The sequence below is a fragment of the Anomaloglossus baeobatrachus genome, unplaced genomic scaffold (assembly GCF_048569485.1).
Source record: "Anomaloglossus baeobatrachus isolate aAnoBae1 unplaced genomic scaffold, aAnoBae1.hap1 Scaffold_761, whole genome shotgun sequence".
Taxonomy (NCBI): domain Eukaryota; kingdom Metazoa; phylum Chordata; class Amphibia; order Anura; family Aromobatidae; genus Anomaloglossus; species Anomaloglossus baeobatrachus.
The window spans coordinates 66,967-89,034 of NW_027445142.1; the positions used below are offsets into that span (position 1 = coordinate 66,967).

Genomic DNA, 22,068 nt, shown 5'->3' on the forward strand with positions numbered 1-22,068 from the left:
TGCCAATTCTAGATGTTATCACACCTGTGGTCACTGCAGCAGCAGGTGAATCCACTTTGTCCAAAAGGGATCTATTCCATTCAATTGCAAATGATCTAGATAAGACAGAGAACTGCAGCACGGGGACATAGCCGAGTTGGTCAGGTTGAGTGGTGATGAGTTTGCTATTTGGATGAATAAAGAAAGTCAAAAGTGTGAAAGATAAAAAACAAAAGGAGGAAGTGTGAAAAGTGAATGGGCCAAATTGAGGTGCATATGAAGACGTATGCTTTCTTCCAATTCATTAAATCGGGCTAATATGAATCAGGTGAATTGAGTTCTGCTTTTGGAAACTGGGTTAAGAAGGGGTGCACCGTTCCTGGAGGTACTGCAATACCAGGTCAATGCGTGGAGTGGACAGAGCAAGCTCTTTTTCCATCTCCCTGTTCTAAAAATCCATTTAATATATGGTCCCCAGATAGGGGACGTATCAGATATTAAACTGATAAGAACAGATTTTTTGATTTAATGAAGCTTTCCAAAGCACCGCAAAAAATGCATGACCGAAGTCACACCAAAAACAGTGCAAAGGCTAGGATTCGTGTGGACCCCTCCGTGAGGAGAGGGTCCCCAAAAATCAACCCCGTCCCTCCGAGCCAGAAGGCCACAGCAAGGGTCAGGGATCTTCGGTGCTCCCCCAAGCCGAAGCCTGGTTGAGCCTTGTCGTTGCTCCCAGCGTCCACCCAGGCATCTTACCCAAGTGGAGTAGAGAGCTACTAGTTGTTGGTTTCGCAGCCGAAACTGCCCGGACCGTCAACCGGTGTTGGTTTCTCAGCCCAAGGCTAACCGGACCTCCAACCGGGTGTTGGTTTCTCAGCCGAAGCTGACCCGGACCTCCAACCGGGTGTTGGTTTCTCAGCCGAAGCTGACCCAGACCTCCAACCGGGTGTTGGTTTCTCAGCCGAAGCTGACCCGGACCTCCAACCGGGTGTTGGTTTCTCAGCCCAAAGCTGAACGGACCTCCGACCATGATTATAAAAATTTTCCTTCCTAGCCAGAAGGCCGGGAGAGAGCAATATGCTCAGAAAGTATGAAAGGGCAAGGTACGGTGTGCTACAGAGCCCAAGGCTCGCCGGGGTCCCAAGCCAGCAAGCTCAGACTCACTCCAGGGTCGTCAGTCCTGGGGCACATTGCACCATAGCCCCCACACTTACTCAGTCTAATAGCCTCGATCCTGGTAGGGCCATGTTTTCCTCTAGATGAATATACTATACATTAAGAGTACTAGCAAGCGCAACCTTCCAGTGTGCATTGCATCTGCCGAGCCTCACAGATACTACACTTGATCTTAGCCAAAAGGCCGAGAAGCGATAACCAGAATTGGTTTGGGCCTCGAGTGGCACCCTGGCCTATGCCGGACACATCTTAGGGAGAGAGAGCGAGAGGGAGACAAACCCACGCCTACACAAGACATTTTGTCACCCAAGCCAACCCTTGAAAAGGCTGCTTTGCAGAGCCAAAACAAGAAGAATGGTGCGTTTTGCAGCCGCCGCCCACTGCAATGAATCTGAATAACTCCTCCTTTAGGGCGCAAGCAACTCCCCTCCCCCTTGCAGTCTTTCCAATTCACGATACAAAAAGACGGACAGGACAGGTTGCCTGACTTTCCGTCACTGCCACCCTTTGCCATCCTTACCCGTAGAAAGCCCTTTCATCATCCCCAAACCCTAATCTTTTCCCTTTCCTTCCCAGCCCCCAAACCCTGCCCTCTGTACCTTTCTCACCACCCGCTTCCCTTCTCCTGTCATCCCCCTACCACCCGGAAAAAAAAGAGATTGCCCCCTCCTTCCACTAGCCCACCCTCCCACCCAAAGAACAACTTCTTCTGCGCAGCTTGTTTTCTAGGCAGCAGCGCTATTGTGATGTCATCGGGGGGCATTGTGACAAGCCGCCAGTGTTCCGTCTCTTCATGTTGTGCACAGTTCAAACGGAAAATACATCAACAGGCAGACTACAGAAAAGCTTACTATCAAAGGTTAGAGGGGGGCTTTCTCAGAGGGCTTTTTACAGTTTTTCTATTCCCAATTAGCCGTTTAAGTGTACTTATTGAAAGTAGTAATTCTTTCATAGGCCGCCCTTTCTTAGTATTTGACGTTCCTTATATTGCGGTATGAGGCTTCGCAGTAGGTTGCAAACATTCATCACCCATGACTGTCCCCAATTGAGCTCAGAAGCTCAATGTCTATCATGACCTCTCTTTTAGAATGTCCAAGAGCAAGCAAACTATTCCTCCAGGAGAGGGCGCCAACAGACTACTAAAGAGATCATCATTACTCAAAGAAAACCCCAAAAACCAATGCATGATAGGAATAAACAGGTAACTTTCTTTGGAGTGGAAGCGGAGAGATCGCACCAGATGCCAATTCTAGATGTTATCACACCTGTGGTCACTGCAGCAGCAGGTGAATCCACTTTGTCCAAAAGGGATCTATTCCATTCAATTGCAAATGATCTAGATAAGACAGAGAACTGCAGCACGGGGACATAGCCGAGTTGGTCAGGTTGAGTGGTGATGAGTTTGCTATTTGGATGAATAAAGAAAGTCAAAAGTGTGAAAGATAAAAAACAAAAGGAGGAAGTGTGAAAAGTGAATGGGCCAAATTGAGGTGCATATGAAGACGTATGCTTTCTTCCAATTCATTAAATCGGGCTAATATGAATCAGGTGAATTGAGTTCTGCTTTTGGAAACTGGGTTAAGAAGGGGTGCACCGTTCCTGGAGGTACTGCAATACCAGGTCAATGCGTGGAGTGGACAGAGCAAGCTCTTTTTCCATCTCCCTGTTCTAAAAATCCATTTAATATATGGTCCCCAGATAGGGGACGTATCAGATATTAAACTGATAAGAACAGATACTACACTTGATCTTAGCCAAAAGGCCGAGAAGCGATAACCAGAATTGGTTTGGGCCTCGAGTGGCACCCTGGCCTATGCCGGACACATCTTAGGGAGAGAGAGCGAGAGGGAGACAAACCCACGCCTACACAAGACATTTTGTCACCCAAGCCAACCCTTGAAAAGGCTGCTTTGCAGAGCCAAAACAAGAAGAATGGTGCGTTTTGCAGCCGCCGCCCACTGCAATGAATCTGAATAACTCCTCCTTTAGGGCGCAAGCAACTCCCCTCCCCCTTGCAGTCTTTCCAATTCACGATACAAAAAGACGGACAGGACAGGTTGCCTGACTTTCCGTCACTGCCACCCTTTGCCATCCTTACCCGTAGAAAGCCCTTTCATCATCCCCAAACCCTAATCTTTTCCCTTTCCTTCCCAGCCCCCAAACCCTGCCCTCTGTACCTTTCTCACCACCCGCTTCCCTTCTCCTGTCATCCCCCTACCACCCGGGAAAAAAAGAGATTGCCCCCTCCTTCCACTAGCCCACCCTCCCACCCAAAGAACAACTTCTTCTGCGCAGCTTGTTTTCCAGGCAGCAGCGCTATTGTGATGTCATCGGGGGGCATTGTGACAAGCCGCCAGTGTTCCGTCTCTTCATGTTGTGCACAGTTCAAACGGAAAATACATCAACAGGCAGACTACAGAAAAGCTTACTATCAAAGGTTAGAGGGGGGCTTTCTCAGAGGGCTTTTTACAGTTTTTCTATTCCCAATTAGCCGTTTAAGTGTACTTATTGAAAGTAGTAATTCTTTCATAGGCCGCCCTTTCTTAGTATTTGACGTTCCTTATATTGCGGTATGAGGCTTCGCAGTAGGTTGCAAACATTCATCACCCATGACTGTCCCCAATTGAGCTCAGAAGCTCAATGTCTATCATGACCTCTCTTTTAGAATGTCCAAGAGCAAGCAAACTATTCCTCCAGGAGAGGGCGCCAACAGACTACTAAAGAGATCATCATTACTCAAAGAAAACCCCAAAAACCAATGCATGATAGGAATAAACAGGTAACTTTCTTTGGAGTGGAAGCGGAGAGATCGCACCAGATGCCAATTCTAGATGTTATCACACCTGTGGTCACTGCAGCAGCAGGTGAATCCACTTTGTCCAAAAGGGATCTATTCCATTCAATTGCAAATGATCTAGATAAGACAGAGAACTGCAGCACGGGGACATAGCCGAGTTGGTCAGGTTGAGTGGTGATGAGTTTGCTATTTGGATGAATAAAGAAAGTCAAAAGTGTGAAAGATAAAAAACAAAAGGAGGAAGTGTGAAAAGTGAATGGGCCAAATTGAGGTGCATATGAAGACGTATGCTTTCTTCCAATTCATTAAATCGGGCTAATATGAATCAGGTGAATTGAGTTCTGCTTTTGGAAACTGGGTTAAGAAGGGGTGCACCGTTCCTGGAGGTACTGCAATACCAGGTCAATGCGTGGAGTGGACAGAGCAAGCTCTTTTTCCATCTCCCTGTTCTAAAAATCCATTTAATATATGGTCCCCAGATAGGGGACGTATCAGATATTAAACTGATAAGAACAGATACTACACTTGATCTTAGCCAAAAGGCCGAGAAGCGATAACCAGAATTGGTTTGGGCCTCGAGTGGCACCCTGGCCTATGCCGGACACATCTTAGGGAGAAAGAGCGAGAGGGAGACAAACCCACGCCTACACAAGACATTTTGTCACCCAAGCCAACCCTTGAAAAGGCTGCTTTGCAGAGCCAAAACAAGAAGAATGGTGCGTTTTGCAGCCGCCGCCCACTGCAATGAATCTGAATAACTCCTCCTTTAGGGCGCAAGCAACTCCCCTCCCCCTTGCAGTCTTTCCAATTCACGATACAAAAAGACGGACAGGACAGGTTGCCTGACTTTCCGTCACTGCCACCCTTTGCCATCCTTACCCGTAGAAAGCCCTTTCATCATCCCCAAACCCTAATCTTTTCCCTTTCCTTCCCAGCCCCCAAACCCTGCCCTCTGTACCTTTCTCACCACCCGCTTCCCTTCTCCTGTCATCCCCCTACCACCCGGGAAAAAAAGAGATTGCCCCCTCCTTCCACTAGCCCACCCTCCCACCCAAAGAACAACTTCTTCTGCGCAGCTTGTTTTCTAGGCAGCAGCGCTATTGTGATGTCATCGGGGGGCATTGTGACAAGCCGCCAGTGTTCCGTCTCTTCATGTTGTGCACAGTTCAAACGGAAAATACATCAACAGGCAGACTACAGAAAAGCTTACTATCAAAGGTTAGAGGGGGGCTTTCTCAGAGGGCTTTTTACAGTTTTTCTATTCCCAATTAGCCGTTTAAGTGTACTTATTGAAAGTAGTAATTCTTTCATAGGCCGCCCTTTCTTAGTATTTGACGTTCCTTATATTGCGGTATGAGGCTTCGCAGTAGGTTGCAAACATTCATCACCCATGACTGTCCCCAATTGAGCTCAGAAGCTCAATGTCTATCATGACCTCTCTTTTAGAATGTCCAAGAGCAAGCAAACTATTCCTCCAGGAGAGGGCGCCAACAGACTACTAAAGAGATCATCATTACTCAAAGAAAACCCCAAAAACCAATGCATGATAGGAATAAACAGGTAACTTTCTTTGGAGTGGAAGCGGAGAGATCGCACCAGATGCCAATTCTAGATGTTATCACACCTGTGGTCACTGCAGCAGCAGGTGAATCCACTTTGTCCAAAAGGGATCTATTCCATTCAATTGCAAATGATCTAGATAAGACAGAGAACTGCAGCACGGGGACATAGCCGAGTTGGTCAGGTTGAGTGGTGATGAGTTTGCTATTTGGATGAATAAAGAAAGTCAAAAGTGTGAAAGATAAAAAACAAAAGGAGGAAGTGTGAAAAGTGAATGGGCCAAATTGAGGTGCATATGAAGACGTATGCTTTCTTCCAATTCATTAAATCGGGCTAATATGAATCAGGTGAATTGAGTTCTGCTTTTGGAAACTGGGTTAAGAAGGGGTGCACCGTTCCTGGAGGTACTGCAATACCAGGTCAATGCGTGGAGTGGACAGAGCAAGCTCTTTTTCCATCTCCCTGTTCTAAAAATCCATTTAATATATGGTCCCCAGATAGGGGACGTATCAGATATTAAACTGATAAGAACAGATACTACACTTGATCTTAGCCAAAAGGCCGAGAAGCGATAACCAGAATTGGTTTGGGCCTCGAGTGGCACCCTGGCCTATGCCGGACACATCTTAGGGAGAGAGAGCGAGAGGGAGACAAACCCACGCCTACACAAGACATTTTGTCACCCAAGCCAACCCTTGAAAAGGCTGCTTTGCAGAGCCAAAACAAGAAGAATGGTGCGTTTTGCAGCCGCCGCCCACTGCAATGAATCTGAATAACTCCTCCTTTAGGGCGCAAGCAACTCCCCTCCCCCTTGCAGTCTTTCCAATTCACGATACAAAAAGACGGACAGGACAGGTTGCCTGACTTTCCGTCACTGCCACCCTTTGCCATCCTTACCCGTAGAAAGCCCTTTCATCATCCCCAAACCCTAATCTTTTCCCTTTCCTTCCCAGCCCCCAAACCCTGCCCTCTGTACCTTTCTCACCACCCGCTTCCCTTCTCCTGTCATCCCCCTACCACCCGGGAAAAAAAGAGATTGCCCCCTCCTTCCACTAGCCCACCCTCCCACCCAAAGAACAACTTCTTCTGCGCAGCTTGTTTTCTAGGCAGCAGCGCTATTGTGATGTCATCGGGGGGCATTGTGACAAGCCGCCAGTGTTCCGTCTCTTCATGTTGTGCACAGTTCAAACGGAAAATACATCAACAGGCAGACTACAGAAAAGCTTACTATCAAAGGTTAGAGGGGGGCTTTCTCAGAGGGCTTTTTACAGTTTTTCTATTCCCAATTAGCCGTTTAAGTGTACTTATTGAAAGTAGTAATTCTTTCATAGGCCGCCCTTTCTTAGTATTTGACGTTCCTTATATTGCGGTATGAGGCTTCGCAGTAGGTTGCAAACATTCATCACCCATGACTGTCCCCAATTGAGCTCAGAAGCTCAATGTCTATCATGACCTCTCTTTTAGAATGTCCAAGAGCAAGCAAACTATTCCTCCAGGAGAGGGCGCCAACAGACTACTAAAGAGATCATCATTACTCAAAGAAAACCCCAAAAACCAATGCATGATAGGAATAAACAGGTAACTTTCTTTGGAGTGGAAGCGGAGAGATCGCACCAGATGCCAATTCTAGATGTTATCACACCTGTGGTCACTGCAGCAGCAGGTGAATCCACTTTGTCCAAAAGGGATCTATTCCATTCAATTGCAAATGATCTAGATAAGACAGAGAACTGCAGCACGGGGACATAGCCGAGTTGGTCAGGTTGAGTGGTGATGAGTTTGCTATTTGGATGAATAAAGAAAGTCAAAAGTGTGAAAGATAAAAAACAAAAGGAGGAAGTGTGAAAAGTGAATGGGCCAAATTGAGGTGCATATGAAGACGTATGCTTTCTTCCAATTCATTAAATCGGGCTAATATGAATCAGGTGAATTGAGTTCTGCTTTTGGAAACTGGGTTAAGAAGGGGTGCACCGTTCCTGGAGGTACTGCAATACCAGGTCAATGCGTGGAGTGGACAGAGCAAGCTCTTTTTCCATCTCCCTGTTCTAAAAATCCATTTAATATATGGTCCCCAGATAGGGGACGTATCAGATATTAAACTGATAAGAACAGATACTACACTTGATCTTAGCCAAAAGGCCGAGAAGCGATAACCAGAATTGGTTTGGGCCTCGAGTGGCACCCTGGCCTATGCCGGACACATCTTAGGGAGAGAGAGCGAGAGGGAGACAAACCCACGCCTACACAAGACATTTTGTCACCCAAGCCAACCCTTGAAAAGGCTGCTTTGCAGAGCCAAAACAAGAAGAATGGTGCGTTTTGCAGCCGCCGCCCACTGCAATGAATCTGAATAACTCCTCCTTTAGGGCGCAAGCAACTCCCCTCCCCCTTGCAGTCTTTCCAATTCACGATACAAAAAGACGGACAGGACAGGTTGCCTGACTTTCCGTCACTGCCACCCTTTGCCATCCTTACCCGTAGAAAGCCCTTTCATCATCCCCAAACCCTAATCTTTTCCCTTTCCTTCCCAGCCCCCAAACCCTGCCCTCTGTACCTTTCTCACCACCCGCTTCCCTTCTCCTGTCATCCCCCTACCACCCGGGAAAAAAAGAGATTGCCCCCTCCTTCCACTAGCCCACCCTCCCACCCAAAGAACAACTTCTTCTGCGCAGCTTGTTTTCTAGGCAGCAGCGCTATTGTGATGTCATCGGGGGGCATTGTGACAAGCCGCCAGTGTTCCGTCTCTTCATGTTGTGCACAGTTCAAACGGAAAATACATCAACAGGCAGACTACAGAAAAGCTTACTATCAAAGGTTAGAGGGGGGCTTTCTCAGAGGGCTTTTTACAGTTTTTCTATTCCCAATTAGCCGTTTAAGTGTACTTATTGAAAGTAGTAATTCTTTCATAGGCCGCCCTTTCTTAGTATTTGACGTTCCTTATATTGCGGTATGAGGCTTCGCAGTAGGTTGCAAACATTCATCACCCATGACTGTCCCCAATTGAGCTCAGAAGCTCAATGTCTATCATGACCTCTCTTTTAGAATGTCCAAGAGCAAGCAAACTATTCCTCCAGGAGAGGGCGCCAACAGACTACTAAAGAGATCATCATTACTCAAAGAAAACCCCAAAAACCAATGCATGATAGGAATAAACAGGTAACTTTCTTTGGAGTGGAAGCGGAGAGATCGCACCAGATGCCAATTCTAGATGTTATCACACCTGTGGTCACTGCAGCAGCAGGTGAATCCACTTTGTCCAAAAGGGATCTATTCCATTCAATTGCAAATGATCTAGATAAGACAGAGAACTGCAGCACGGGGACATAGCCGAGTTGGTCAGGTTGAGTGGTGATGAGTTTGCTATTTGGATGAATAAAGAAAGTCAAAAGTGTGAAAGATAAAAAACAAAAGGAGGAAGTGTGAAAAGTGAATGGGCCAAATTGAGGTGCATATGAAGACGTATGCTTTCTTCCAATTCATTAAATCGGGCTAATATGAATCAGGTGAATTGAGTTCTGCTTTTGGAAACTGGGTTAAGAAGGGGTGCACCGTTCCTGGAGGTACTGCAATACCAGGTCAATGCGTGGAGTGGACAGAGCAAGCTCTTTTTCCATCTCCCTGTTCTAAAAATCCATTTAATATATGGTCCCCAGATAGGGGACGTATCAGATATTAAACTGATAAGAACAGATACTACACTTGATCTTAGCCAAAAGGCCGAGAAGCGATAACCAGAATTGGTTTGGGCCTCGAGTGGCACCCTGGCCTATGCCGGACACATCTTAGGGAGAGAGAGCGAGAGGGAGACAAACCCACGCCTACACAAGACATTTTGTCACCCAAGCCAACCCTTGAAAAGGCTGCTTTGCAGAGCCAAAACAAGAAGAATGGTGCGTTTTGCAGCCGCCGCCCACTGCAATGAATCTGAATAACTCCTCCTTTAGGGCGCAAGCAACTCCCCTCCCCCTTGCAGTCTTTCCAATTCACGATACAAAAAGACGGACAGGACAGGTTGCCTGACTTTCCGTCACTGCCACCCTTTGCCATCCTTACCCGTAGAAAGCCCTTTCATCATCCCCAAACCCTAATCTTTTCCCTTTCCTTCCCAGCCCCCAAACCCTGCCCTCTGTACCTTTCTCACCACCCGCTTCCCTTCTCCTGTCATCCCCCTACCACCCGGGAAAAAAAGAGATTGCCCCCTCCTTCCACTAGCCCACCATCCCACCCAAAGAACAACTTCTTCTGCGCAGCTTGTTTTCTAGGCAGCAGCGCTATTGTGATGTCATCGGGGGGCATTGTGACAAGCCGCCAGTGTTCCGTCTCTTCATGTTGTGCACAGTTCAAACGGAAAATACATCAACAGGCAGACTACAGAAAAGCTTACTATCAAAGGTTAGAGGGGGGCTTTCTCAGAGGGCTTTTTACAGTTTTTCTATTCCCAATTAGCCGTTTAAGTGTACTTATTGAAAGTAGTAATTCTTTCATAGGCCGCCCTTTCTTAGTATTTGACGTTCCTTATATTGCGGTATGAGGCTTCGCAGTAGGTTGCAAACATTCATCACCCATGACTGTCCCCAATTGAGCTCAGAAGCTCAATGTCTATCATGACCTCTCTTTTAGAATGTCCAAGAGCAAGCAAACTATTCCTCCAGGAGAGGGCGCCAACAGACTACTAAAGAGATCATCATTACTCAAAGAAAACCCCAAAAACCAATGCATGATAGGAATAAACAGGTAACTTTCTTTGGAGTGGAAGCGGAGAGATCGCACCAGATGCCAATTCTAGATGTTATCACACCTGTGGTCACTGCAGCAGCAGGTGAATCCACTTTGTCCAAAAGGGATCTATTCCATTCAATTGCAAATGATCTAGATAAGACAGAGAACTGCAGCACGGGGACATAGCCGAGTTGGTCAGGTTGAGTGGTGATGAGTTTGCTATTTGGATGAATAAAGAAAGTCAAAAGTGTGAAAGATAAAAAACAAAAGGAGGAAGTGTGAAAAGTGAATGGGCCAAATTGAGGTGCATATGAAGACGTATGCTTTCTTCCAATTCATTAAATCGGGCTAATATGAATCAGGTGAATTGAGTTCTGCTTTTGGAAACTGGGTTAAGAAGGGGTGCACCGTTCCTGGAGGTACTGCAATACCAGGTCAATGCGTGGAGTGGACAGAGCAAGCTCTTTTTCCATCTCCCTGTTCTAAAAATCCATTTAATATATGGTCCCCAGATAGGGGACGTATCAGATATTAAACTGATAAGAACAGATACTACACTTGATCTTAGCCAAAAGGCCGAGAAGCGATAACCAGAATTGGTTTGGGCCTCGAGTGGCACCCTGGCCTATGCCGGACACATCTTAGGGAGAGAGAGCGAGAGGGAGACAAACCCACGCCTACACAAGACATTTTGTCACCCAAGCCAACCCTTGAAAAGGCTGCTTTGCAGAGCCAAAACAAGAAGAATGGTGCGTTTTGCAGCCGCCGCCCACTGCAATGAATCTGAATAACTCCTCCTTTAGGGCGCAAGCAACTCCCCTCCCCCTTGCAGTCTTTCCAATTCACGATACAAAAAGACGGACAGGACAGGTTGCCTGACTTTCCGTCACTGCCACCCTTTGCCATCCTTACCCGTAGAAAGCCCTTTCATCATCCCCAAACCCTAATCTTTTCCCTTTCCTTCCCAGCCCCCAAACCCTGCCCTCTGTACCTTTCTCACCACCCGCTTCCCTTCTCCTGTCATCCCCCTACCACCCGGGAAAAAAAGAGATTGCCCCCTCCTTCCACTAGCCCACCCTCCCACCCAAAGAACAACTTCTTCTGCGCAGCTTGTTTTCTAGGCAGCAGCGCTATTGTGATGTCATCGGGGGGCATTGTGACAAGCCGCCAGTGTTCCATCTCTTCATGTTGTGCACAGTTCAAACGGAAAATACATCAACAGGCAGACTACAGAAAAGCTTACTATCAAAGGTTAGAGGGGGGCTTTCTCAGAGGGCTTTTTACAGTTTTTCTATTCCCAATTAGCCGTTTAAGTGTACTTATTGAAAGTAGTAATTCTTTCATAGGCCGCCCTTTCTTAGTATTTGACGTTCCTTATATTGCGGTATGAGGCTTCGCAGTAGGTTGCAAACATTCATCACCCATGACTGTCCCCAATTGAGCTCAGAAGCTCAATGTCTATCATGACCTCTCTTTTAGAATGTCCAAGAGCAAGCAAACTATTCCTCCAGGAGAGGGCGCCAACAGACTACTAAAGAGATCATCATTACTCAAAGAAAACCCCAAAAACCAATGCATGATAGGAATAAACAGGTAACTTTCTTTGGAGTGGAAGCGGAGAGATCGCACCAGATGCCAATTCTAGATGTTATCACACCTGTGGTCACTGCAGCAGCAGGTGAATCCACTTTGTCCAAAAGGGATCTATTCCATTCAATTGCAAATGATCTAGATAAGACAGAGAACTGCAGCACGGGGACATAGCCGAGTTGGTCAGGTTGAGTGGTGATGAGTTTGCTATTTGGATGAATAAAGAAAGTCAAAAGTGTGAAAGATAAAAAACAAAAGGAGGAAGTGTGAAAAGTGAATGGGCCAAATTGAGGTGCATATGAAGACGTATGCTTTCTTCCAATTCATTAAATCGGGCTAATATGAATCAGGTGAATTGAGTTCTGCTTTTGGAAACTGGGTTAAGAAGGGGTGCACCGTTCCTGGAGGTACTGCAATACCAGGTCAATGCGTGGAGTGGACAGAGCAAGCTCTTTTTCCATCTCCCTGTTCTAAAAATCCATTTAATATATGGTCCCCAGATAGGGGACGTATCAGATATTAAACTGATAAGAACAGATACTACACTTGATCTTAGCCAAAAGGCCGAGAAGCGATAACCAGAATTGGTTTGGGCCTCGAGTGGCACCCTGGCCTATGCCGGACACATCTTAGGGAGAGAGAGCGAGAGGGAGACAAACCCACGCCTACACAAGACATTTTGTCACCCAAGCCAACCCTTGAAAAGGCTGCTTTGCAGAGCCAAAACAAGAAGAATGGTGCGTTTTGCAGCCGCCGCCCACTGCAATGAATCTGAATAACTCCTCCTTTAGGGCGCAAGCAACTCCCCTCCCCCTTGCAGTCTTTCCAATTCACGATACAAAAAGACGGACAGGACAGGTTGCCTGACTTTCCGTCACTGCCACCCTTTGCCATCCTTACCCGTAGAAAGCCCTTTCATCATCCCCAAACCCTAATCTTTTCCCTTTCCTTCCCAGCCCCCAAACCCTGCCCTCTGTACCTTTCTCACCACCCGCTTCCCTTCTCCTGTCATCCCCCTACCACCCGGGAAAAAAAGAGATTGCCCCCTCCTTCCACTAGCCCACCCTCCCACCCAAAGAACAACTTCTTCTGCGCAGCTTGTTTTCTAGGCAGCAGCGCTATTGTGATGTCATCGGGGGGCATTGTGACAAGCCGCCAGTGTTCCGTCTCTTCATGTTGTGCACAGTTCAAACGGAAAATACATCAACAGGCAGACTACAGAAAAGCTTACTATCAAAGGTTAGAGGGGGGCTTTCTCAGAGGGCTTTTTACAGTTTTTCTATTCCCAATTAGCCGTTTAAGTGTACTTATTGAAAGTAGTAATTCTTTCATAGGCCGCCCTTTCTTAGTATTTGACGTTCCTTATATTGCGGTATGAGGCTTCGCAGTAGGTTGCAAACATTCATCACCCATGACTGTCCCCAATTGAGCTCAGAAGCTCAATGTCTATCATGACCTCTCTTTTAGAATGTCCAAGAGCAAGCAAACTATTCCTCCAGGAGAGGGCGCCAACAGACTACTAAAGAGATCATCATTACTCAAAGAAAACCCCAAAAACCAATGCATGATAGGAATAAACAGGTAACTTTCTTTGGAGTGGAAGCGGAGAGATCGCACCAGATGCCAATTCTAGATGTTATCACACCTGTGGTCACTGCAGCAGCAGGTGAATCCACTTTGTCCAAAAGGGATCTATTCCATTCAATTGCAAATGATCTAGATAAGACAGAGAACTGCAGCACGGGGACATAGCCGAGTTGGTCAGGTTGAGTGGTGATGAGTTTGCTATTTGGATGAATAAAGAAAGTCAAAAGTGTGAAAGATAAAAAACAAAAGGAGGAAGTGTGAAAAGTGAATGGGCCAAATTGAGGTGCATATGAAGACGTATGCTTTCTTCCAATTCATTAAATCGGGCTAATATGAATCAGGTGAATTGAGTTCTGCTTTTGGAAACTGGGTTAAGAAGGGGTGCACCGTTCCTGGAGGTACTGCAATACCAGGTCAATGCGTGGAGTGGACAGAGCAAGCTCTTTTTCCATCTCCCTGTTCTAAAAATCCATTTAATATATGGTCCCCAGATAGGGGACGTATCAGATATTAAACTGATAAGAACAGATACTACACTTGATCTTAGCCAAAAGGCCGAGAAGCGATAACCAGAATTGGTTTGGGCCTCGAGTGGCACCCTGGCCTATGCCGGACACATCTTAGGGAGAGAGAGCGAGAGGGAGACAAACCCACGCCTACACAAGACATTTTGTCACCCAAGCCAACCCTTGAAAAGGCTGCTTTGCAGAGCCAAAACAAGAAGAATGGTGCGTTTTGCAGCCGCCGCCCACTGCAATGAATCTGAATAACTCCTCCTTTAGGGCGCAAGCAACTCCCCTCCCCCTTGCAGTCTTTCCAATTCACGATACAAAAAGACGGACAGGACAGGTTGCCTGACTTTCCGTCACTGCCACCCTTTGCCATCCTTACCCGTAGAAAGCCCTTTCATCATCCCCAAACCCTAATCTTTTCCCTTTCCTTCCCAGCCCCCAAACCCTGCCCTCTGTACCTTTCTCACCACCCGCTTCCCTTCTCCTGTCATCCCCCTACCACCCGGGAAAAAAAGAGATTGCCCCCTCCTTCCACTAGCCCACCCTCCCACCCAAAGAACAACTTCTTCTGCGCAGCTTGTTTTCTAGGCAGCAGCGCTATTGTGATGTCATCGGGGGGCATTGTGACAAGCCGCCAGTGTTCCGTCTCTTCATGTTGTGCACAGTTCAAACGGAAAATACATCAACAGGCAGACTACAGAAAAGCTTACTATCAAAGGTTAGAGGGGGGCTTTCTCAGAGGGCTTTTTACAGTTTTTCTATTCCCAATTAGCCGTTTAAGTGTACTTATTGAAAGTAGTAATTCTTTCATAGGCCGCCCTTTCTTAGTATTTGACGTTCCTTATATTGCGGTATGAGGCTTCGCAGTAGGTTGCAAACATTCATCACCCATGACTGTCCCCAATTGAGCTCAGAAGCTCAATGTCTATCATGACCTCTCTTTTAGAATGTCCAAGAGCAAGCAAACTATTCCTCCAGGAGAGGGCGCCAACAGACTACTAAAGAGATCATCATTACTCAAAGAAAACCCCAAAAACCAATGCATGATAGGAATAAACAGGTAACTTTCTTTGGAGTGGAAGCGGAGAGATCGCACCAGATGCCAATTCTAGATGTTATCACACCTGTGGTCACTGCAGCAGCAGGTGAATCCACTTTGTCCAAAAGGGATCTATTCCATTCAATTGCAAATGATCTAGATAAGACAGAGAACTGCAGCACGGGGACATAGCCGAGTTGGTCAGGTTGAGTGGTGATGAGTTTGCTATTTGGATGAATAAAGAAAGTCAAAAGTGTGAAAGATAAAAAACAAAAGGAGGAAGTGTGAAAAGTGAATGGGCCAAATTGAGGTGCATATGAAGACGTATGCTTTCTTCCAATTCATTAAATCGGGCTAATATGAATCAGGTGAATTGAGTTCTGCTTTTGGAAACTGGGTTAAGAAGGGGTGCACCGTTCCTGGAGGTACTGCAATACCAGGTCAATGCGTGGAGTGGACAGAGCAAGCTCTTTTTCCATCTCCCTGTTCTAAAAATCCATTTAATATATGGTCCCCAGATAGGGGACGTATCAGATATTAAACTGATAAGAACAGATACTACACTTGATCTTAGCCAAAAGGCCGAGAAGCGATAACCAGAATTGGTTTGGGCCTCGAGTGGCACCCTGGCCTATGCCGGACACATCTTAGGGAGAGAGAGCGAGAGGGAGACAAACCCACGCCTACACAAGACATTTTGTCACCCAAGCCAACCCTTGAAAAGGCTGCTTTGCAGAGCCAAAACAAGAAGAATGGTGCGTTTTGCAGCCGCCGCCCACTGCAATGAATCTGAATAACTCCTCCTTTAGGGCGCAAGCAACTCCCCTCCCCCTTGCAGTCTTTCCAATTCACGATACAAAAAGACGGACAGGACAGGTTGCCTGACTTTCCGTCACTGCCACCCTTTGCCATCCTTACCCGTAGAAAGCCCTTTCATCATCCCCAAACCCTAATCTTTTCCCTTTCCTTCCCAGCCCCCAAACCCTGCCCTCTGTACCTTTCTCACCACCCGCTTCCCTTCTCCTGTCATCCCCCTACCACCCGGGAAAAAAAGAGATTGCCCCCTCCTTCCACTAGCCCACCCTCCCACCCAAAGAACAACTTCTTCTGCGCAGCTTGTTTTCTAGGCAGCAGCGCTATTGTGATGTCATCGGGGGGCATTGTGACAAGCCGCCAGTGTTCCGTCTCTTCATGTTGTGCACAGTTCAAACGGAAAATTCATCAACAGGCAGACTACAGAAAAGCTTACTATCAAAGGTTAGAGGGGGGCTTTCTCAGAGGGCTTTTTACAGTTTTTCTATTCCCAATTAGCCGTTTAAGTGTACTTATTGAAAGTAGTAATTCTTTCATAGGCCGCCCTTTCTTAGTATTTGACGTTCCTTATATTGCGGTATGAGGCTTCGCAGTAGGTTGCAAACATTCATCACCCATGACTGTCCCCAATTGAGCTCAGAAGCTCAATGTCTATCATGACCTCTCTTTTAGAATGTCCAAGAGCAAGCAAACTATTCCTCCAGGAGAGGGCGCCAACAGACTACTAAAGAGATCATCATTACTCAAAGAAAACCCCAAAAACCAATGCATGATAGGAATAAACAGGTAACTTTCTTTGGAGTGGAAGCGGAGAGATCGCACCAGATGCCAATTCTAGATGTTATCACACCTGTGGTCACTGCAGCAGCAGGTGAATCCACTTTGTCCAAAAGGGATCTATTCCATTCAATTGCAAATGATCTAGATAAGACAGAGAACTGCAGCACGGGGACATAGCCGAGTTGGTCAGGTTGAGTGGTGATGAGTTTGCTATTTGGATGAATAAAGAAAGTCAAAAGTGTGAAAGATAAAAAACAAAAGGAGGAAGTGTGAAAAGTGAATGGGCCAAATTGAGGTGCATATGAAGACGTATGCTTTCTTCCAATTCATTAAATCGGGCTAATATGAATCAGGTGAATTGAGTTCTGCTTTTGGAAACTGGGTTAAGAAGGGGTGCACCGTTCCTGGAGGTACTGCAATACCAGGTCAATGCGTGGAGTGGACAGAGCAAGCTCTTTTTCCATCTCCCTGTTCTAAAAATCCATTTAATATATGGTCCCCAGATAGGGGACGTATCAGATATTAAACTGATAAGAACAGATTTTGATTTAATGAAGCTTTCCAAAGCACCGCAAAAAATGCATGACCGAAGTCACACCAAAAACAGTGCAAAGGCTAGGATTCGTGTGGACCCCTCCGTGAGGAGAGGGTCCCCAAAAATCAACCCCGTCCCTCCGAGCCAGAAGGCCACAGCAAGGGTCAGGGATCTTCGGTGCTCCCCCAAGCCGAAGCCTGGTTGAGCCTTGTCGTTGCTCCCAGCGTCCACCCAGGCATCTTACCCAAGTGGAGTAGAGAGCTACTAGTTGTTGGTTTCGCAGCCGAAACTGCCCGGACCGTCAACCGGTGTTGGTTTCTCAGCCCAAGGCTAACCGGACCTCCAACCGGGTGTTGGTTTCTCAGCCGAAGCTGACCCAGACCTCCAACCGGGTGTTGGTTTCTCAGCCGAAGCTGACCCAGACCTCCAACCGGGTGTTGGTTTCTCAGCCGAAGCTGACCCGGACCTCCAACCGGGTGTTGGTTTCTCAGCCCAAAGCTGAACGGACCTCCGACCATGATTATAAAAATTTCCCTTCCTAGCCAGAAGGCCGGGATAGAGCATAATGCTCAGAAAGTATGAAAGGGCAAGGTACGGTGTGCTACAGAGCCCAAGGCTCGCCGGGGTCCCAAGCCAGCAAGCTCAGACTCACTCCAGGGTCGTCAGTCCTGGGGAACATTGCACCATAGCCCCCACACTTACTCAGTCTAATAGCCTCGATCCTGGTAGGGCCATGTTTTCCTCTAGATGAATATACTATACATCAAGAGTACTAGCAAGCGCAACCTTCCAGTGTGCATTGCATCTGCCGAGCCTCACAGATTTTGATTTAATGAAGCTTTCCAAAGCACCACAAAAAATGCATGACCGAAGTCACACCAAAAACAGTGCAAAGGCTAGGATTCGTGTGGACCCCACCGTGAGGAGAGGGTCCCCAAAAATCAACCCCGTCCCTCCGAGCCAGAAGGCCACAGCAAGGGTCAGGGATCTTCGGTGCTCCCCCAAGCCGAAGCCTGGTTGAGCCTTGTCGTTGCTCCCAGCGTCCACCCAGGCATCTTACCCAAGTGGAGTAGAGAGCTACTAGTTGTTGGTTTCGCAGCCGAAACTGCCCGGACCGTCAACCGGTGTTGGTTTCTCAGCCCAAGGCTAACCGGACCTCCAACCGGGTGTTGGTTTCTCAGCCGAAGCTGACCCAGACCTCCAACCGGGTGTTGGTTTCTCAGCCGAAGCTGACCCAGACCTCCAACCGGGTGTTAGTTTCTCAGCCCAAAGCTGACCAGACCTCCGACCGGGATTATAAAAATTTCCCTTCCTAGCCAGAAGGCCGGGATAGGGTAATATGCTCAAAAAGTATGAAAAGGCAAGGTACGGTGTGCAACAGAGCCCAAGGCTTGCCGGGGTCCCAAGCCAGCAAGCTCAGACTCACTCCAGGGTCGTCAGTCCTGGGGCACGTTGTACCATAGCCCCCCACCCTTACTCAGTCTAATAGCCTCGATCCTGGTAGGGCCATGTTTTCCTCTAGATGAATATACTATCCACCCAGAGTACTTGCAAGCGCAACCTTCCAGTGTGCATTGTATCATTGTACTAAGGTGGCCTGGAGCTTAAACCACCTCTTCGAACAACACTACACTTGATCTTAGCCAAAAGGCCGAGAAGCGATAACCAGAATTGGTTTGGGCCTCGAGTGGCACCCTGGCCTATGCCGGACACATCTTAGGGAGAGAGAGCGAGAGGGAGACAAACCCACGCCTACACAAGACATTTTGTCACCCAAGCCAACCCTTGAAAAGGCTGCTTTGCAGAGCCAAAACAAGAAGAATGGTGCGTTTTGCAGCCGCCGCCCACTGCAATGAATCTGAATAACTCCTCCTTTAGGGCGCAAGCAACTCCCCTCCCCCTTGCAGTCTTTCCAATTCACGATACAAAAAGACGGACAGGACAGGTTGCCTGACTTTCCGTCACTGCCACCCTTTGCCATCCTTACCCGTAGAAAGCCCTTTCATCATCCCCAAACCCTAATCTTTTCCCTTTCCTTCCCAGCCCCCAAACCCTGCCCTCTGTACCTTTCTCACCACCCGCTTCCCTTCTCCTGTCATCCCCCTACCACCCGGGAAAAAAAGAGATTGCCCCCTCCTTCCACTAGCCCACCCTCCCACCCAAAGAACAACTTCTTCTGCGCAGCTTGTTTTCTAGGCAGCAGCGCTATTGTGATGTCATCGGGGGGCATTGTGACAAGCCGCCAGTGTTCCGTCTCTTCATGTTGTGCACAGTTCAAACGGAAAATACATCAACAGGCAGACTACAGAAAAGCTTACTATCAAAGGTTAGAGGGGGGCTTTCTCAGAGGGCTTTTTACAGTTTTTCTATTCCCAATTAGCCGTTTAAGTGTACTTATTGAAAGTAGTAATTCTTTCATAGGCCGCCCTTTCTTAGTATTTGACGTTCCTTATATTGCGGTATGAGGCTTCGCAGTAGGTTGCAAACATTCATCACCCATGACTGTCCCCAATTGAGCTCAGAAGCTCAATGTCTATCATGACCTCTCTTTTAGAATGTCCAAGAGCAAGCAAACTATTCCTCCAGGAGAGGGCGCCAACAGACTACTAAAGAGATCATCATTACTCAAAGAAAACCCCAAAAACCAATGCATGATAGGAATAAACAGGTAACTTTCTTTGGAGTGGAAGCGGAGAGATCGCACCAGATGCCAATTCTAGATGTTATCACACCTGTGGTCACTGCAGCAGCAGGTGAATCCACTTTGTCCAAAAGGGATCTATTCCATTCAATTGCAAATGATCTAGATAAGACAGAGAACTGCAGCACGGGGACATAGCCGAGTTGGTCAGGTTGAGTGGTGATGAGTTTGCTATTTGGATGAATAAAGAAAGTCAAAAGTGTGAAAGATAAAAAACAAAAGGAGGAAGTGTGAAAAGTGAATGGGCCAAATTGAGGTGCATATGAAGACGTATGCTTTCTTCCAATTCATTAAATCGGGCTAATATGAATCAGGTGAATTGAGTTCTGCTTTTGGAAACTGGGTTAAGAAGGGGTGCACCGTTCCTGGAGGTACTGCAATACCAGGTCAATGCGTGGAGTGGACAGAGCAAGCTCTTTTTCCATCTCCCTGTTCTAAAAATCCATTTAATATATGGTCCCCAGATAGGGGACGTATCAGATATTAAACTGATAAGAACAGATACTACACTTGATCTTAGCCAAAAGGCCGAGAAGCGATAACCAGAATTGGTTTGGGCCTCGAGTGGCACCCTGGCCTATGCCGGACACATCTTAGGGAGAGAGAGCGAGAGGGAGACAAACCCACGCCTACACAAGACATTTTGTCACCCAAGCCAACCCTTGAAAAGGCTGCTTTGCAGAGCCAAAACAAGAAGAATGGTGCGTTTTGCAGCCGCCGCCCACTGCAATGAATCTGAATAACTCCTCCTTTAGGGCGCAAGCAACTCCCCTCCCCCTTGCAGTCTTTCCAATTCACGATACAAAAAGACGGACAGGACAGGTTGCCTGACTTTCCGTCACTGCCACCCTTTGCCATCCTTACCCGTAGAAAGCCCTTTCATCATCCCCAAACCCTAATCTTTTCCCTTTCCTTCCCAGCCCCCAAACCCTGCCCTCTGTACCTTTCTCACCACCCGCTTCCCTTCTCCTGTCATCCCCCTACCACCCGGGAAAAAAAGAGATTGCCCCCTCCTTCCACTAGCCCACCCTCCCACCCAAAGAACAACTTCTTCTGCGCAGCTTGTTTTCTAGGCAGCAGCGCTATTGTGATGTCATCGGGGGGCATTGTGACAAGCCGCCAGTGTTCCGTCTCTTCATGTTGTGCACAGTTCAAACGGAAAATACATCAACAGGCAGACTACAGAAAAGCTTACTATCAAAGGTTAGAGGGGGGCTTTCTCAGAGGGCTTTTTACAGTTTTTCTATTCCCAATTAGCCGTTTAAGTGTACTTATTGAAAGTAGTAATTCTTTCATAGGCCGCCCTTTCTTAGTATTTGACGTTCCTTATATTGCGGTATGAGGCTTCGCAGTAGGTTGCAAACATTCATCACCCATGACTGTCCCCAATTGAGCTCAGAAGCTCAATGTCTATCATGACCTCTCTTTTAGAATGTCCAAGAGCAAGCAAACTATTCCTCCAGGAGAGGGCGCCAACAGACTACTAAAGAGATCATCATTACTCAAAGAAAACCCCAAAAACCAATGCATGATAGGAATAAACAGGTAACTTTCTTTGGAGTGGAAGCGGAGAGATCGCACCAGATGCCAATTCTAGATGTTATCACACCTGTGGTCACTGCAGCAGCAGGTGAATCCACTTTGTCCAAAAGGGATCTATTCCATTCAATTGCAAATGATCTAGATAAGACAGAGAACTGCAGCACGGGGACATAGCCGAGTTGGTCAGGTTGAGTGGTGATGAGTTTGCTATTTGGATGAATAAAGAAAGTCAAAAGTGTGAAAGATAAAAAACAAAAGGAGGAAGTGTGAAAAGTGAATGGGCCAAATTGAGGTGCATATGAAGACGTATGCTTTCTTCCAATTCATTAAATCGGGCTAATATGAATCAGGTGAATTGAGTTCTGCTTTTGGAAACTGGGTTAAGAAGGGGTGCACCGTTCCTGGAGGTACTGCAATACCAGGTCAATGCGTGGAGTGGACAGAGCAAGCTCTTTTTCCATCTCCCTGTTCTAAAAATCCATTTAATATATGGTCCCCAGATAGGGGACGTATCAGATATTAAACTGATAAGAACAGATACTACACTTGATCTTAGCCAAAAGGCCGAGAAGCGATAACCAGAATTGGTTTGGGCCTCGAGTGGCACCCTGGCCTATGCCGGACACATCTTAGGGAGAGAGAGCGAGAGGGAGACAAACCCACGCCTACACAAGACATTTTGTCACCCAAGCCAACCCTTGAAAAGGCTGCTTTGCAGAGCCAAAACAAGAAGAATGG

At 47.1% G+C, this 22,068-nt stretch overlaps 13 non-coding genes and 1 pseudogene across 13 annotated transcripts; all 14 read right to left on the reverse strand.

Annotated features, from left to right (window-relative positions):
• Positions 1–342: 342 nt before the first annotated feature.
• Positions 343–540, reverse strand: LOC142287917 (U2 spliceosomal RNA). The gene has a single exon (XR_012748809.1). It is a non-coding gene; the product is annotated as a U2 spliceosomal RNA (small nuclear RNA).
• Positions 541–1,224: 684 nt separating this feature from the next.
• On the reverse strand, positions 1,225–1,351 carry LOC142287868 (U2 spliceosomal RNA; annotated as a pseudogene).
• Positions 1,352–2,738: 1,387 nt separating this feature from the next.
• LOC142287887 (U2 spliceosomal RNA) lies at positions 2,739–2,929 on the reverse strand. The gene has a single exon (XR_012748782.1). It is a non-coding gene; the product is annotated as a U2 spliceosomal RNA (small nuclear RNA).
• Positions 2,930–4,316: 1,387 nt separating this feature from the next.
• Positions 4,317–4,507, reverse strand: LOC142287888 (U2 spliceosomal RNA). Its single transcript, XR_012748783.1, has one exon. It is a non-coding gene; the product is annotated as a U2 spliceosomal RNA (small nuclear RNA).
• A 1,387-nt stretch (positions 4,508–5,894) lies between these two features.
• Positions 5,895–6,085, reverse strand: LOC142287889 (U2 spliceosomal RNA). The gene has a single exon (XR_012748784.1). It is a non-coding gene; the product is annotated as a U2 spliceosomal RNA (small nuclear RNA).
• Positions 6,086–7,472: 1,387 nt separating this feature from the next.
• On the reverse strand, positions 7,473–7,663 carry LOC142287890 (U2 spliceosomal RNA). The gene has a single exon (XR_012748785.1). It is a non-coding gene; the product is annotated as a U2 spliceosomal RNA (small nuclear RNA).
• Positions 7,664–9,050: 1,387 nt separating this feature from the next.
• Positions 9,051–9,241, reverse strand: LOC142287891 (U2 spliceosomal RNA). The gene has a single exon (XR_012748786.1). It is a non-coding gene; the product is annotated as a U2 spliceosomal RNA (small nuclear RNA).
• A 1,387-nt stretch (positions 9,242–10,628) lies between these two features.
• LOC142287892 (U2 spliceosomal RNA) lies at positions 10,629–10,819 on the reverse strand. Its single transcript, XR_012748787.1, has one exon. It is a non-coding gene; the product is annotated as a U2 spliceosomal RNA (small nuclear RNA).
• A 1,387-nt stretch (positions 10,820–12,206) lies between these two features.
• On the reverse strand, positions 12,207–12,397 carry LOC142287894 (U2 spliceosomal RNA). The gene has a single exon (XR_012748789.1). It is a non-coding gene; the product is annotated as a U2 spliceosomal RNA (small nuclear RNA).
• A 1,387-nt stretch (positions 12,398–13,784) lies between these two features.
• LOC142287895 (U2 spliceosomal RNA) lies at positions 13,785–13,975 on the reverse strand. The gene has a single exon (XR_012748790.1). It is a non-coding gene; the product is annotated as a U2 spliceosomal RNA (small nuclear RNA).
• A 1,387-nt stretch (positions 13,976–15,362) lies between these two features.
• Positions 15,363–15,553, reverse strand: LOC142287896 (U2 spliceosomal RNA). Its single transcript, XR_012748791.1, has one exon. It is a non-coding gene; the product is annotated as a U2 spliceosomal RNA (small nuclear RNA).
• A 1,387-nt stretch (positions 15,554–16,940) lies between these two features.
• On the reverse strand, positions 16,941–17,136 carry LOC142287919 (U2 spliceosomal RNA). Its single transcript, XR_012748811.1, has one exon. It is a non-coding gene; the product is annotated as a U2 spliceosomal RNA (small nuclear RNA).
• Positions 17,137–20,137: 3,001 nt separating this feature from the next.
• LOC142287897 (U2 spliceosomal RNA) lies at positions 20,138–20,328 on the reverse strand. The gene has a single exon (XR_012748792.1). It is a non-coding gene; the product is annotated as a U2 spliceosomal RNA (small nuclear RNA).
• A 1,387-nt stretch (positions 20,329–21,715) lies between these two features.
• LOC142287898 (U2 spliceosomal RNA) lies at positions 21,716–21,906 on the reverse strand. Its single transcript, XR_012748793.1, has one exon. It is a non-coding gene; the product is annotated as a U2 spliceosomal RNA (small nuclear RNA).
• Positions 21,907–22,068: the final 162 nt, after the last annotated feature.